The sequence below is a fragment of the Suncus etruscus genome, chromosome 1, assembly GCF_024139225.1.
Source record: "Suncus etruscus isolate mSunEtr1 chromosome 1, mSunEtr1.pri.cur, whole genome shotgun sequence".
Lineage (NCBI taxonomy): Eukaryota > Metazoa > Chordata > Mammalia > Eulipotyphla > Soricidae > Suncus > Suncus etruscus.
The window spans coordinates 180,102,605-180,121,167 of record NC_064848.1 but is presented as its reverse complement, the minus strand read 5'-3'; the positions used below and the strand labels follow the sequence as shown (position 1 = coordinate 180,121,167).

The 18,563-nt window shown below is 32.6% G+C and overlaps 1 pseudogene; it reads right to left on the bottom strand.

Annotated features, from left to right (window-relative positions):
- Nucleotides 1-14,563: 14,563 nt before the first annotated feature.
- Nucleotides 14,564-14,664, bottom strand: LOC126029236 (uncharacterized; annotated as a pseudogene).
- Nucleotides 14,665-18,563: the final 3,899 nt, after the last annotated feature.

The following is an 18,563-nucleotide window of genomic DNA, read 5'->3' as shown; positions in this document are numbered from 1 at the left end:
CAGGAGTGATTTCTTAGCACAGAGCCAGGAGCAAACTGTGAGCACCATGGGTGTGGTCCCAAACTCCCCCCAAAAGAGGATAAGGAATGAAAAGAAACTTCCTCAATGAAGATAGACAAATGGGAAAAAGACACATGAAAAAAATGTTCTTCTTTAATTACCAGTGAGATGCAAATCAAACAGCAATCAGATATCATCTTATAACAGTGTGGCTTATGTCAAAAATAACAAGAAAAGCCAGTGCTGGCGTGGGTACAAGGAAAATGAGACTCTCATTCACAGCTAATGGGAATGTAGACTGATCCACCTTTTTTAAAAAAACAATATGAATAATTCTAAAAATGAATCTAGGAATGGAGACTCCATTTGAACCAGTAGCCCCACTTATTGAAATATAACCCAAGAACCCATAAATGTATAGAAAAAATGTATTTGTTTATCTGTGATTCTCAGTATTATTCATAATAGCCCCTACTTAGAAACAACCCAAGTGTCCTAGAATTGATGACTGAATATGACACATAGAATTAGTTGCACATTATTCAGCAATATGGAAAGATAAAGGCACAAAATCCTTGTAAAATGGAGTAAACTTGATAATATCATGATGTCTTAAGTTAGAGGGAGAGACATAAGTTTAGTATAACCTATTTCATATGTGGGATGTAATGAAGCATAATGGGGGAATAATGAACACCCAAAGCCAATAAAAATAACATGTGAAATGGTATTCAGTAGAAACCATGTCAATTGAGGAGGCCAAGGAATATGACAAGAAGTGGGCAAGGTCTATGAGGACAGAAGCATTCAGCATGAAGGAGGAAGAAGTGCTGAACTGTGATGAAATGCTCTATATGAAACAAAAACATATATCTCCATATCTATATTTTTATTTATATATAACTCAAAATGAAGGCTTTTAAACAGAAGTTAAACAGGGCAGTGGTGGAGGAACACAAACACTGGTGATAGGAATGGTGTTGCAACTTTGTTGTCTAAAACTAAATCATGAATAACTGTAATTTTATGATCACTAAGTAAAAACATGAATTAGGGGCTGGCGAGGTGGCACTAGAGGTAAGGTGTCTGCCTTGCAAGCGCTAGCCAAACGGATTCCTTGGTCCTCCCAAGCCAGGGGCAATTTTTGAGTGCTTAGCCAGGAGTAACCCCTGAGCATTAAACGGGTGTGGCCCCCAAAAAAAGTTAAAAACATAACTTAAAAATTAAGAAAGTGCAAGAATTTGGGGCCGGAGAGATAGCATGAACAGAAGGTCATCAGTTCAAATCCCGGCGTCCCATATGGTCCCCCGTGCCTGCCAGGAGCAATTTCTGAGCATGTAGCCAGGAGTAACCCCTGAGCACTGCCGGGTGTGACCCAAAAGCCACAAAAAAAAAAAGTGCAAGAATTTAAAAGCACTGCCAAAAATGAGAAGAAGATATAAGCAATATTTTATCAGCATTTTGAGGGTATGCCACAACTGGCAATGTTTAAGTCTTACTCCTGGTTCTGATCAGGATACACTCCTAGTAGTGTTCAGGGATCCAGATATAGTGTGAGGTAATAGAACTCTGGTTGGCCATGTGCAAAGAAATTTTTTTGTTTGTCTTGTTTTGGGGGTCACGCCCGGCAGCGCTCAGGGGTTACTCCTGGCTCCATGCTCAGAAATCGCTCCTGGCTGGCTCAGGGGACCATATGGGATGTCCGGGATTCTAACCAATGAACTTCTGCATGAAAGGCAAACGCCTTACCTCCATGCTATAACTCCGGCCCAAGAAATTTATTGAGCAATATTTTTAATTATGTAAGTTTAATTCAAAACTGTGAGGTTAACAGTTTTTTCCTGTGGTTTATGATCTAGAGCAAACTATATTAGTTTATATTAACTAATTAATATAGCGCAATCTAACAAATTAGAGCAGTCTATATTAATTTATGAATAACATAATAAAGTTCAAGGAAATCTTAATTTAATAATTTTTGTGTTTGTTTTTGGGCCACACCCAATAGTGTTCAGAAGGTTACTCCTGGCTTTGCACTCTGGAGTCACTCCTGGTGGTGATAGAGTGACCATATGGGATACTGGAGATTAAATTTAGATAAGTCTTTTACAAGCATTTTACAAGGTAAGCTCCCTAACCACAGTACTCTGTCTCTTCTACTCTCTCTCTCTCTCTCTCTCTCTCTCTCTCTCTCTCTCTCTCTCTCTCTCTCACTCTGATGCTTCTATTTCTTATTCTGTGATTAGTTCTGAGACCAGACTTTAAATTTCCTAAAAGTGAGCAGTGAATAATGTTTGATAAACCAGTCTTCAAATATTCACTGTCTCATACATATTTAAATCCAGTAATTTAGCCAAATTCTTCCAAATAAAGCCATAATTTATTTAAGATATTAATATAACTTCTCATTTATATATGTAAGTAAAATCTGGCTCACATTATATTGCTCACAAATCTTTTCATGATAAACTATATATTTTCAATTTGTTATTTATTAAGCCATTAGCAACTTTATTATGGTTTGTTTAATTTAAATGTGTTTTCAAAATGATCATACAGCCTAGTATTTCCCCATATCTCGTGCATACTTCTCACACCTAGCTTCTAAGAATTACAAGTCACTTGCATGTACAGATTTCTTTGGTCAGGCACCTGTTCACAGAAGGCATGCAATCAATATTTTTCACAAGTGACTATTCCTTGCCTATGTTAGTAATTGTTGTATTTCATCTTGCTTTAAGTCCCATAGTAGATATATATTCTTCTGGCTGTGGTTTTAGCAAAACAGATGGCACACGTCTGTACATTGATCTCTCTTGAAGTGGCAGAGTAAAACACTCTGGCTATAGGAAAAATTGTTTAGAAGCTTCTGAATTGACCCCTTTGTGTACAAATTGACATTTCTTGTAGCTAGTTTTATCTTTCTTAAACTAGTATTGACCAACCTATCAAAAATTGTGCTATAGTTTGAACAGTTATACTTGAAATATCACCAAAAATAAGAATTTGCATTTGAATCTTCAAATCAATTCAAAGATTGTTGGCTATAACGACTTTGAGATGCTTGTTAACCTGATTATTGTTTCCATCTTATTTACCACAAGAAAAAATATAAAGTTGTTTAAGCCCTTTACTGTTTATGTCAGCTTTTCAGCTTATTATACCTTCAACTATTTGTTCCTGCCCTTTGAACTTTTCTTGTATAAAAATGTAGTTTCCTCAGAACCTTTTTAGATGAAGAATTAGAATTGGGAAAGTTTTTGTGAAATATTGAAGGGCAAAAAAATCTAAGTGTTATTTGCCATAATAATAGTGGTAAATTAAAGAAATAAAAACAAAAATAGTGAGTGAAATTCAAAATAATGTAAATAGCTTTAATTTAGCTTTATTACTTAGAATGGTGATTAAATTATTACATTAAGATAAAAAGAACTTGAAGTAAGGGCATACTAAATCATATTGCTTAGAAATATTTAGGGCTTGATAAAGACTTTGAAAGCTGGGGCCGGGTAGGTGGCGCTGGAGGTAAGGTGTCTGCCTTGCAAGTGCTAGCCAAGGAAGGACCGCGGTTCGATCCCCCCGCGTCCCATATGGTCCCCCCAAGCCAGGGGCGATTTCTGAGCACATAGCCAGGAGTAACCCCTGAGCGTCAAACGGGTGTGGCCCAAAAACCAAAAAAAAAAAAAAAAAAAAAAAGACTTTGAAAGCTTTTAGGCTTCTGTTTCTTCTGAAAGCCAAGGAAGACTAAATTTCAGCTGAGAATGGCTCCCCAAACAAAAGCGATATTAATTACAGCTAAATCCTCCTGGGAACTATACTATAAAACTACAGATACAAAAGTTAAAACAAATACAAATTTGAAAAATTATCTATACTTACTCAGACTCAAAACTTTTTTAGAGTTATCTAGTATTAATTTTATCCCCTGAGAACTGTAAACATTCAGTATAAACTAATGAGATTATTATTTTTTTCTGAATACGCTTGTTTTTACTACTATTTACCATCAAAAAATTGTTAATTGTAGTTAAGATATTAACAAAATGGGGTACACAACTTGTGAATACATTTTCAAATCAAACCAAGTAAAATTTTAAATTGATTTAATAATCTCATAAATTTCTCAATTATATTTATTCTACTAAGTATGGGATAAGTAAAACATGCCATGACTACTTTTGTACCACCAAAGTAAAACTGTCTCTCTGGAATGTTTTTTGTAGAGCTTCATATTATGATAACTTAGTATGGGTGAGTTTATTAAGTGCACTAGATCAACTATAGAGAGAAAATGCTAAATGAGATGTAAAACAAAGCAATGTAAAATCAAACCACAAGATGGTTTAATTAGGAATATGGGGAAAAACAATTTATTTCTCCTGAAGGGGAAATGTGAAAATTTTTGGAATATGCATGATGTTTATTTCAAAATAATATGGATAGAAAAGGGATTCTAAATGTCCCTATATGTACACTGTTCAATAGAACAAAACATTTCCCTTTTTTTTTTTTTACTTCCTGGTCTTTCAATATCATATCAGATAATCAAAAATATAAAATGAGCCAATCTTGTGTCATTTTACAGATATACTATTTTTTTCTTTTTTTATGGTTTTATGATTTGGGGGCCACACTGTGCTATCATTCTGGCCCCATAGATATATTACTTTTCCTATTATTTTACCATATAGTAGCAAAAGGTACTATATGGTACCTTTACTAGAAGTGAAGGTCAAATTGTTAATTGAGCTCTTTACAGAAATATGACCAATTCCAGAAATGCATGCAACTGGCAATAATTATAGTGATTGTTGATTTGGTTCATAAAGATAACACCTTGAGTAAACCGAGATATAATAACTTAGAGTAATGGGAGAGGAAAGAATTTTGCTGTAAAATGATTTAAAGAGGTGCTTAAAATAATCACTTTTCAGCCCTGCAGGGGGGCTAGAGTTGTTTAATCTAAGCTCCGTTGAAATTTATGATACACAATAAAGACTGTGATGTTCTCAGGCAACTTCTATTAAGAATGAACAAATTAACAAATAAATAATTACTCGAGTAATTAGAAGTGAGAGATAAGCAAATGAGACATCTATAATTGTACTCAAAAGGTTTTCGGAAAGTCCGTTATTAGGGGGTTTATTTAGTCAATAAGAGGATGTGAAAGATTAGATACCTAGTGTATATGGGATGCTAATGGTTATATTGAATTTGATGTGATGTGATCATAGTATATTTTAAGGTTGATATTGATAAAGAAGTGCTTATTATACCTTAACACAATGCAAATTAATAAAAAATCAATACTTTAGGAAATTAGCAAAGTTTGAAAGTTGACAATTTAGTTATCAAAAACTTAACGGGTGAAAAAGTTAAAACATGTTGATATTTAACATTCTTTAGGGACACTGTATGTAATGAAAGAAAATAGTGTTAGAAATCAATATATTACCTACATTACAGAAAATAATTGTCAAGAATTTTTAATTTCTTAGCTGTATTAATTTTTAAGAAAGTATATAGAAACAGAAATCAAGGAAGAATAAATTTCAAGATAATAAATAAAATAATACTGAGCTATAAAATTTGTCTAATGTTTTAAAAATAGTGTTATTAGTAACTCTGGAAAGGGTGCATTTGGAGGCCAATCTGGATTCAATCTCTGCCAACAGCTAAGGACCATCAAAGTAAGGAGGGAGCATGGAGCCATGAGTAAGTCCGGAGCAACATTGTATGAGGTACTCATAGAATACCAACAAAACAAAACAAACCAACAAAAATACATTAAAAAAATAAAGAAATCATTTTTACAAGTGCAACTTAGCAAGAATTGAGTGGGTTAAGAGATTAAAAAAAATTAGAAGTAGAAGAATGATTACCAAATACCCTTCAGTTTTATATGGTCAAGGCCATAAATAAGGCTCTGAAGAATGTTACTGCAACTAGAGAATTAGACTACAGGTTGCCATGGTAGTTGTGTTACCTAATAACATAATGCAGGTTGAAAGGAAAATTAGGTTAATTTTTTGAATCAGTGGGAAAATTGTTTTAAAGGGTATCAAAAAGAAACAAGCAGAACATTTAAATTTATAAGGAAGAAATAGCCTAGAGGAGACCATTAGTGAGATCCTAAAACACAGAACAGATTAATTGGAGGGATGACTTTGAACTATCAAAGAGGAGTAGTTTTTTGTTGTTTTTTTTTGCAGTAGAGAATCATTTATAAATTAACATATTATTGGTTACAGGATAATAAACTCAATCTTCACTTAAAAATCTAAAATTTAATTTCCCTTTTAGGTTGTTATTTAAGAAAGATAGTAAATTTATATGTATAAATTAACCTTAATATTTTAGTATTTTTATAGCACTAGAAGTTGAATAGCTAGTCTCTTGTCTCTAAAATTGATATCTTAGTGTCACCTATGATGCTCTAATGAATATCATAATGTAATCTAAACCAAGAATAGTAAATCTGTCCAAATTATAATTAGATGTTTCACTATAAAAAGTCAATACATAGTTAAAACAAAAATAATAAAGCCACAGAACTCTGGAATTTTGGGGTTCTACTTCTGATATTCAGTTTCCCCTGTACTTTTCACATTAACAGATACAATCACCCATAAATTATCATTATAATGTCAGCAGAATAATAGGCTTATTTATTTTCACAATTATTCACACTAAAATAGACTTACCTGGACACTTCATACAGAAGTTAATTCTTATATTCTACTTTTACTATTAATTGAAAGCATTTTTTATTAATGTTTTATAAATTCACTCCCATGAATCTTGGTTAAGTAATGCAATTTGTCCCATTAATATATATATATATATATATCCATATATGTATTAGATGTTGACTGATTTCTTCAATGCAATAATGCAACAAATCTGTAAATTGTCATGAAGTTATAAAAGTTGCAAGATTATAGTTAGGGCAGTAAAAACCAAAAGGAACGGATATTTAATTATACATTGTTTTAAAATTATCTTCCTTGTTTTACATTTTACATTTTTACTTGTTTAAATTAAAGCATTTTATTGTAATAAAGGTAGTGTGTTATATTATTTAAATGTTGGCTTTATAATATTTTTAATGTTTTAAGTTTAGTAAATCTCTGTGAGCTACAAAGTCATAACATTATTTTTTTTTTCGTTTGTTTCTGTTTTTTTTTGGGGGGGGTTTGGGGGCCACACCCAGTTAAGCTCAGAGGTTACTCCTGGCTATGAGCTCAGAAATCGCACCTGGCTTCGGGGGCCAAATGGGACACGGACACGGGGGGGATCGAACCTAGATCCATCCTAGGCTAGCACAGGCAAGGCAGGTACCTTACCTCTAGCGCCACCATGCCGGCCCGTCATAACATTATTTATAATTGAGTTTTAGTCTTATAGTCTTTGAATTACCATTCCTTCACCAGTATTCATTTTCCTCTACAAATTCTTCTAGTTTTCTTCATGCTTGCCAGCCTGTTTTTATGCCTGACACTTTGTTTTATTCTCTAATTTCCATTTAGTCACTATTGTTTATAATACTGTTAATGAAAAGGTATTGTAAAACATGACTACCACTCAGCATTCAGTTCATGTATAGAGTGATCACTCCCCACTATCATTGTCAAAGTGCTCTCTTCTCTGACCTAACTGCTCCACCCCTCCAGATTTCTGCAAGCTTCCTACTAAAGACCCATCCCACTAATCTGCCTTTCTGCTGCCATTGGTTACTATTATTTACTGTTTTCTTATACAAGTCGGAAATTCTACTCTATTGCTTCCAAAATATGTATGATTTTATTGTACAAAGCTACTGCATTTTCACCGTCACTAAAATGCCACAAACACTTCACCACTGTCCTAATGTTACTTTCTATTTGACAAAAAAAAAAAGTCCCATTTTATTTAATAAATCATCGATTTGCTATCTATTATTTAGGAGTAAGATCTAAAAGGATTCATAAACATCCACTCTTTTCTCAAGTTGTTTTTTTAATTTAATTTTATTTTTCTCTCTGCACAGAGATTTAGGATAAATTGTTCTATATTTCAGACACTATGTTATGTGCTTTGGAGAGATGCAATGTAAAATTTGTCTCCTCCTTCATACAAAGAATAAAAACTGCTATTGAAGAGAATTGAGCATAACTTGGTAAATACTCTAAGGCAAATTTTGACACTGTGGTGTAAATATTCTTCCAATTAAGCAAATTTACTTAAGACTATTATTAATGAAATATTGTTTCTATCTCATGCTACCCCAATGCAGTCTATAAATATACATACAGAACTATTCCTAAAATTTTCTCTAAAATACAGAATCTTAAGCACAACCTTAGAAATGCAAAACAGTTAACTTTATATTATAATTAGTATCAAATGACAATATATTTTGATTAAATATCAAGTTTATGAATATGTGCATTAGTTATTCAAAACCTCTGAGACAGTTCTATTTTCTCTAAAGTGAAATGTATGATAATCTACAATAGAATCTTAAATTCTAAGATTACAAACCCAGTTTTGTAGGTTTGCACTGAGTTCTGAACCTTCAATGAAACTAAGTATTCCCTGTGTGATATTATTTTACTGAATTTAATTTTAGATTCACTGGTTTGCATGTAAGTGATGAAAAATGGATTGGACAAAATTCTTATAATTTTAATAATAATTTTGTAAATATAATTTCCAAATAAAATAAATAAAATTACAAATAAAATTCTCTTTTCTTTTTTGCAGTTTTAACAGAAATATCTTAAAAGCCAGAGCAGTGTTGCAAGTGGTAGAGCATTTGCTTTGCAGGTGCTAACCTAGGACAGACCAAAGTTCAATTTCTAGTGTCCCATATGGTCCCCAAATCCAGGAACAATTTCTGAGCACATAGGCAGGAGTAACCCCTGAGGGTCACTGGGTATGCCCTTCACCAAAAAAAAAAAAAAAAAAAAGCCAACATAGGTGCATCAACTTGGGATTCATTCTCTTGTACTATAATTTTTAGTGAATTGATAAACAAAATATAGAGACTAAATCATACTTAGTATAACTCCAAAGAGTTTTGTTAATGGTAACACAAGTTCTTAAAATCTATACAAATCGGTAACTATTCTATTTCAATGTCCTAATTACTTTATAGATTATGGAATGCTTTTATACTTTTCATGTGTTGTATATTAGTGATTATACTGTGACATATGCATTTACAAACTTTCTAATTGTAAGAATCAATGGCATATATCTTAAAATAAGATTTTTCAAGGAAAATGTAACCTTGAGAGATGGAACTCATTTTAAAAAATCTTTATATTATAACTTTATAAGATAAATAGGATCCAGTGTATGGACAGCCAAATTGTGGTTGGACCAACCAAGTGAAGCCTTTCTAATTTCATTCCCATAAATTATCAGCCAGGAGTATATTAAAGGAGTAATGGAGATAATGCTTTTAACTTTTAAAATAACTTAAGTAACAAAACAATATCAAGGATGAAGAGGTCTATTAACCATGGATAACATTGAAAAATATGATCATCCCAATATAAATATAACAAAACAAGGCATTTTATTCTAAAACCATAAACTCCTGATTAGTTATATGATAAATTATAATTTGGAATATTGGATGCCTTTTAAAAATATTTTCTTATAAAATTTATTTTATGTGTTTACTTATGTTTTACAGATGAATGCAAATTTTCTGGGGTTCCATTATAATAATAAACTAGATACAGCACTTTACAGTTCTATAAAAAAATCTTTAGGGGCCGGCGAGGTGGCGCTAGAGGTAAGGTGTCTGCCTTGCAAGCGCCAGCCAAGGAAAGGACCATGGTTCGATCCCCCGGTGTCCCATATGGTCCCCCCAAGCCAGGGGCAATTTCTGAGCGCGTAGCCAGGAGTAACCCCTGAGCATCTAACGGGTGTGGCCCGAAAAACAAAACAAACAAACAAAAAAAATCTTTAAAATAAAGTTTGAAGAAAGTTTGAAAGAAATACTTCCTTCAAACGGCTGTGATGAAAATTCTTTCTTCACTCTCTGTCCACTGTTAACTGCTAAAAGTTCTAGCATTTCTTTACTACTAGTTCATGTTTTCAATTTTATTTCCATAATTTCTTATTGAAACTGAAAGAAAAATGTGAAAGAATTTGTAGGATAAATACTTTATAGATTCTGTTTAGTTTTATTTTGTTTTGGGGTCACATCAGGCAGAGCTCAGAAATCACTCTTCAGAAATCAAACTTAGATATCACTCTTGGCAGGCTCAGGGGACCATATGGGATGCCAGGATTCAAACCATCATCCTTCTGCATGCAAGGAAATGCCCTACCTCCATGCTATCTCTCTAGTCCCATTTTTGTACACTTTAATAAGAAAATTAATAAAAAGTTTATGCACATGTATAAGAAAGAAATGTTTATCACTAATGAAAAGAGGATCAGTACTTCCAGACAACTACATGGAAAATTCATATATATTTATATATATGATTAGGTCAACTTTTTGACTAATTTTTATCATTAAAATAAAATAAAAATGCAAGCTTGGAAGACAGCTCAAGTATTACATTAAGTTATCATTAGATAACTTAATAGAGATAAACAGAGTTAATATCTTAATAAGAGATAGAGTTAATCTCTTAATAAGAGATAAGCAGAGTTAGGGTGAAATCCAAATTTATAATACATACCTAGTATGTGTCACATATCATGAACACTTAACACTGCCAGATACAGTTATTGTGGTCATACTAACCCCTCAGGCTACTGTAACTGAGCACCATATTAACTCACTAAGCACTGAATCATCCAGCCTATACACTACAAGGCATATTGGGAACTTCTTCAAGTGACTTCAAGGATCTGAGTTCCACTGAAGGTGGATGCTACAATATATATAAATATGTTAATAAAGTCAATTACTGACAGAATTTAGAGAATTATTTAATCCCATGAAACTCAACCACACAACATAAGACTTGGAGAGTTGTCAACTGCTGGTTCAGTGGTCACAGGCAACCTTTATAGCAGAAACAGTGAAATTTGATGGGAAGAAAATAATCTATTTGTGTAGCTACAGATCAGGATTTCTGAGCCAGGAGACAAATGAAAATGTAAAGAAGAAAACCTGGCAGAACCATCATCCCAAGAGTGAGATCCAAATGTAAGCATATATTGCCTAGATTCCTATCTGACAGGTTTTAAAAAAACACATGTACAGGAGACCCTAGAGGCATGACAGAAAAATAGGTAGAGACCAGCAATAAATTGACTAGTGACAGCGATATATGAACCCAGACATTGTGAGGTTAAGATTTTCTTAACTGAGCATATTCCCCAACCATCATCAACTCAGTCAACAGAAATATTGACATAAGAGTATGTAGAGCCCACAGGAAGCAGAAAAACTGCACAATTTATGAAGACTCCCCAGAAGCAAAAGAAACCACAGAGATGGTGAAAACAACTTTGTTCATATTCTTGACATAGAGAAGATCTACAAGGAATCAAGATAAATAAAATTAGCACCATCTGAAAGGTTTAGCAAAATAAAATTATTAATAGATCTAATGTAAAGGTTTGAAACTAGATGGTAGGTACCTAGTAGTCTAATAAATATAAGAAACCACACAATAATCAGAACAACCATGATACATTATGTATACTGTCCAATTTTTATCAAACTATTCATACATATATAAACAGGCAAGAATGAATGCTTATTATATGATATTCTTAGAAATGACTGCAAGTATATAGGATATAAAACTCCAACACAGTAGCATAAATATTTTAATGTGAAAGAAAAATGTGAATTTGAATGGGAATCAAAGTCAATAATGGAAGTATATAGATGTGTGACAAATCAATAGTTTAGAATTAGAATAAATAATAATAACCACATAAAATTAAACTTAAATGAGTAAAATATAAGGAATAGGTGAAATTGATGATAGATAGAAATTACTGAATTTGATAAAAAATATATTATTAAAGGAAATGAACAGAGCTTATATGCTTGATAACAAAATTATTAATAAATTAAAAATTTATTCAAAGTTATAAATAATATCATAAATATTCTTGCCCTCAAAAATAGGAACTTAATAACTGAGTTGATATATATGAATAAAATTAATATAAACTAAATTTTCAAAGTAGATATATGAAATATTTAGAAAACATTGATGTGATTAAAAGAAAGGAAATTACAGCTGGAAATTTAAAAACAAATTAAGGAGACATAAAGATATAAAATTGAAAGCAAAGTATTGAAATAGAATTTGTAAGATAATGTAACACTGACTTCTTAGAATTGAGGCCAGGAGATAGTAGACCATCTGCCCAACCTGGTCTTAATTTCTGGTGTCACATGGTCCCCACCATCACAGGATTTTGATTGAATCCAACACTGGCATGGTCCTGGATGTCTTGGGCAGTGCAGGCTCAAATAATATCCTCTGGCTTTTAATTGGCCAAGAATCAACTCTAGGACCAGTTGACCTCCTAAACACTGTTCAGGAGAGGCCGTCCAAATGACTCTATGAAGGAGTTTCAAGAGCATTAATGTTTTGAAATTATTCAAAAAAAAATTAAAGAAATAATTGTCGGGCCCAGTGAGAGAGCACCGCAGTAAGGCGTTTGCCTTAGACTCAGAAGGACTGCGGTTCAAATCCCGGCATCCTATATGGTCACCTGAGTCTTCCAGGAGCAATTTCTGAGCGTAGAGCCAGGAGTAACCCGATGCAGGGTGTGACCTCCCAAAAAACAAACAAACAAACAAACAAACATAAAACAGAATTGTCATCAGAGATAGATAAAACTTTAAGTGGTAGAAAGAAAAATTTAAATTGGTAGAATAGGTGTAGCTATAAATATAACCATATCAAATATCAAATATGATAATATTTGCTTTAAAAATATGAAATATTCTATAAAGATATTACTTTAAATACTAAAATGTAGAATATGCAAGAGTGAGAAAATATATCATATAAAGATAATCTAATGTTTTTCTTTGGTTTTGGGCCACACCCATTGGTGCTCAGCAGTTGCTAAGGGGATTATATGGGATGCCAGGGATTCGATCTGGGTCAGCTGTTTGCAAGGCAAATGCCCCACCCCCAGTGCCACTGATCCGGCACCTCATAGCAGTAATCCTCAGAAAGTTGAAAGAGGTGTGGGGGTGGGGTGGGGGGCATATTGTAGAGATATCCCAGGAATGTGTAGCATGCCTTGCATGTGCAAATACTCTGATTCAATTCAATTCAATCTGTACCATATAGTCCCTGAATACTGTTGGGTATGGTCACAGATGTCCAAATACTGTTGGGTCCAAACAGCACTGCATCATCAGACATTAATATTGAGCTGTTATTCCTCATTTTCAAGCACTGGTAGAATAATCACTTGATGTAAGCTTCTCATCTTGAAAAATCAAACATAGATCTCTACAAAGATTATGCAGATTAGATGTTCTTTTAAAAAATGATACTAGAAAAACACAGTACCAACATATGTAAATATAAGAATATAGAAAAGCACAATATATAACTTTAATAAAAGTCAAACATATTTAAAACAATATACTGTATCTTTCTTTTACAATTATATAACTTTGTATAACTTGGAGGTTAAGAAAGCAATTCAGATACTATTATATTTGATTTACATATGAATGACCTCAATTTTTATCTCTAATAACATTGTGTTCATTGGAACACCACCAGAAAAGAGTCCTTAGCATAAAAGTAGAGTAATCCTTGTGCAATTCTAGAGTTGCTCCGAAACCAAAAGAACAATCTATAAAATGTACTATCTTGAAATTATGTTGGCACTACGGACATAATTATGGAACACTAATAGATTATACAAAGTTATGGAATTAGGGACATAGTTAACAAGACAATGATTATGTGCTATCTTTACATGTAGCTGATTTGTTTTCAATTCTTGGCACTCCATATTGTCCCCTGAGCCCCACCAAAAGTGATCCAAGAGGGAAGAGATGGGGGGGGGGGTGACCAAGAATTATTGTGAAAGTGTACCTATAAAATCATAAAAATTAATGTGTCTTGGGGCCAGAGCATTGGCACAGTTGTAAGGTGTTTGCCTTGCACACGGCTGACCTAGGATGGACTGCTGTTCAATCCCCCAGCATCCCATATGGTCCCACAGTGTCCCATATGGTCCCCCAAGACAACAGTGATTACTGAGCGCATAGTCAGGAGTAATCCCTGAGCATCACTGGGTGTGACCCCAAAACGAAAAAAAGCAAAAACTTAATGTGTCTCAATAACAAATTTTAAAAATACAATTTTTAAAACAATATAAAATAGACATGTTATTTATAATATTTGAAAATACTTTAAAAGTGTGAAGAATAATCAACTCAAGCAATGAATAACTAAATGAGAAAGTATTTTCCATAAATGGTGCAAGTCTTTCATTCTTCCTTCCCTTCTTTATTTTATAATACTGTTGATTTTTTTCTTTTTTAATGTATGAAAATCTCACTTTTGTGAGGTGGTATCTTGTTGTTGATTTGATTTTCATTTCTTTTTTTTTAAATATGGAACCCTTCACGAGTTTGCATGTCATCCTTGCGCAAGGGTCATGCTAATCTCTGTAACATTCCAATTTTAGTATATGTGCTGCTCTGTGAAAAAGGATGTAGGGTGTACTTACATATTTCTATTAGCCATCATTACAGTCTTTAAAAAAGTATCTATTACTATTTTCTTTCCATTTTTATTGCAGTCACTTGTTAATAATATTTACTTATGTTTTTTTGAATATCATCCCATTATCAGTTGAAGGATGGGAAAATATTATAAGCCAGGAATATTTTATTGAAGTCTTTGTTTTTTCTGTAGTACAAGTTTCTTATTTTATGTAGTCACTTTTTTATATTTACTATATATGATTGTCCTTAGATTCAGTGCCATGAAGGGTTCAACATTTATTTTCCTCAATATAATTTAAAGACTCAGATCTGATCCTGAGGTCTTTTATTAATACATTTTAAATTGACTTGTGTGTTTGGTATGTGGAATGATATATTTCAAAGATTGACATAGAACTTCTTGGTCCTAGAATGACATTTAGGATCATAGATATTAAAGGGGCTAAAGAGAAAGCATAGAATGAATGTGGCTAACTCCAGTTTGATTCCAGGCACTACATACAGTCCCCAAGTACAACCAAAAATTGACTCTAAATACAGAAGCAAAGTTAGTCCTGAGCTATACTAGATTTGTCCCCAAAACCTAAAATAAAATAAAATGATGCTCAGTTTTATTTCCCAGAATCCCACTTCATGCTAGGACACTCTTAGGAAGGAATAAACATTTTTATTGATTATTGTTCACCTAAGCATGATCAAGAATTTAATTTCTTCTTTCTTCTCCATTGTAAGAGGGAAAATATGTCCGTTAAACCAAGTAAATAGATTGTAGAGTTTTAGATCATGAGAAAGATTTTAAAACACTTGTAAAAATCAATCAAATATCAGTAAAGAATTTTAGCTTTATTGACATAGCAACTGTGATGTAATGAGCATTACATATATATCTACATATATTTTTGATTTATCTATGGTCTCTAAAACACGTATGGGTTATTCTGTTATTCTTTAGTTATACAAAAATTTAGAGTCTATGTCACAAATTAAATATTCATATGCTATTTTCAAAAAGTTTGCATGAACCCAAGATTTCAAAGTTCACATTCTATTAAAGTAAAAATGAATCTGCTCAAGAGGTGCCCAAAGTTCGGACATGGATTGATCTGTATATGTATATAATTTTGATTGATTAATAGTAATTTAAACTAAACACTATGAATTTGGCTTAAAAATGAGGATTTGGGGAATGGGAAAATAACAAAATGCCAGTATTGGATGTGCAAGTCCCTGAGTTTCAGTTCCCAGAACCATCCTATCATAAAACAGAATGGCTATGGCCTCTTATATTTTTGGATATATGCCATTAAATTAACAAAAAAGTGAGATTTTATTATGAACACAGATATTCACATAATAATACAATCTAGCTGGTAATTTTGAATGTCTAAATATTAGTCCTTTGAAAACATATTTATATCATACCATAATTATAGCTACTTCAAAAATTTACACTAATGTTTTTATTCTTTTTCCAAAATAGACTTTCCCTAGAGTAATCTACTATTGGTATAAAATTCAAGTTTTGAAAAAACTTTATAAAGAGGTTAATTATATTTGTTACTTTGCATCATAAAGTTCTTATGAGCTGTGCAGCAAACAACAGTTTTTAATTAGCTCAGTTGCCTCAAAGATAGAAGTATGTTAAGGTATCCAAGATGATAAAGTATGCATTGCACAGCACTAATCATAATGACTTAATTAGATGTTAATGTGGATTTTACAATTATTAGAATTTAATGGTAACTGAATATTTAAGTGTTCAGTTAGTCAGCATTTTTCCAACAAGATAGCTCTGGTGAGAAGATATTTTCGGCAAACCCGTAACTTGGAGAGAAAGATGATATCAGTGTGAATTATACCTTGCAGAGAAAATTCCTATTTCTAAAGGCTACATTTTATTCCAGCTGATAGTAGGTGATGAAGTCAGGGCATGAATAACATAGCCTCTATTTATGACCAGTCCAATTGGTGATCACTCCTATTTATGATCAGGCGGTAGCAGCTGCCATCTGGTGTAATTTTCAGAGGGTATTAAAAGGTCACTAAGACCAAAACAATGATTTAATGTTATGCTGTGATTTCGAGTCAGGAAATATTTATTGAGATATATGAGAAAGATGACATATATGACATACATGACATAGATATATGTTAAGTGCTTTTGCTAGCTTTTTCACATATAACTTTAAAAGCTTAATAAACACTAAATTTTATTCTTATGTAATAGATTAAATATTGGAGTAGTTAAAAAGCACAAAGGACAATATATAAACTGGAAAAAATCTCATCCAGAAACCATGTAACACCCTGGATATGCCAAGAGAGCCACAGGTGAATGACAAGAAAAGTGAGGAGTCACAGCACAATTAGTTAATAGTACAGGGGATGAGGGAAATACAGAAGGAAGCAAGGTTTTTAAGGGGCAACAGTCAGAAACAAATACTGAGAAATGTTAAAGTAAGAGATGTTCAGAAGAGCAACATAAGATTTAGAGACAGCTCATCTAATTTGCAGTGTAGTATAGAAAATTATCATTGGCATTTTTGCTATTCAGGGTTTTCTCGAAGCATGTGTATTTTATTTCTGCTTACTATACTGCTTGACTGGTCTCCTGACAAGACTGAAAACAAATCACATGTGGTGTTGAAGATTGAACTTGATTTTGTATATGAAAGGCAAGCCCTAACCCATGTTACTATCTCTATGGCTTTGAAGATCTTTTCAATGTTGAAAGGAAATTGATTACAGTACTAAATTTAGGAGGATACTTGGTTAGAGCTATTTGAAATACAATGTGTTTTCTTTGACTTTGGAAGTATATTAGAAATGTACAAGAGAAGACTGAATGTATTCTTCACAGCAGTAAGGATGATAAAAGCAATTTGTCAATTTATATAAATTGATATTTATTTATATATTGATAGTGTATATTTATATTTTATTTATATATACATATTAATATTTATATAAGTATATTAATTTACATAAATGTTATATGCCTTATATAAATCTTATATCAATAAAACATTCTATTTTTACACATGTGATAAATAACTATGATTAACTTATTAATTTAATGGCTACAAAATAATGAATGCTAAGAGATTCTTTTTTTATTTATTTTTTTGGTTTTTGGGCCACACCCGGCAGTGCTCAGGGGTTACTCCTGGCTGTCTGCTCAGAATAGCTCCTGGCAGGCACGGGAGACCATATGGGACACCGAGATTCGAACCAACCACCTTTGGTCCTGGATCGGCAAGGCAAACGCCACTGTGCTATCTCTCCGGGCCCGAGATTCTTAAAATTTATTTATTTTTTTTTTACCTTGAGGAGCTATCCCTGACAATATTCAGGGCTTTTTCTGCACTTCCTGATCAGAGATAAAAATCCTGGAGATCTTCAAGAGACTATATGAAGAGCCAGGATTTAAATCTGGGTGAGTGGTGTGCAATCCAAGTGCCTTAATTCATATACTATCACCCTGGCATCTTTTAAAATTTTGTTAAAGAGAATTTATGTCAATTTGGAATAATACAAGGTGCGGCCACTTTTCAAAGTGATATACAAAATTTTATGAAGTATAATTCAATGGTTACTTAGATTTTTCCTAGTCTCATAAGAAAAGGCTCAGAAATGCCAATAAAATTAGAAGAATAAAACAATAAAAAGTGCCAAGTATTTAAAAAAAATCTTGAGGAATTAATGTTCCTCAAAAACTCTTTCAGCACACAAAACATTTCTAAGCTTATTTCTAAAACATTAAAGCACACTCACACCATTTCTTTCTCATTGAAAGAAATATGTTGATTAGTATTCAAATACACACTTATTCTCATACAAAATAAAATAAATTTTCTTTTTAAAAACAAGATTGAAGTAT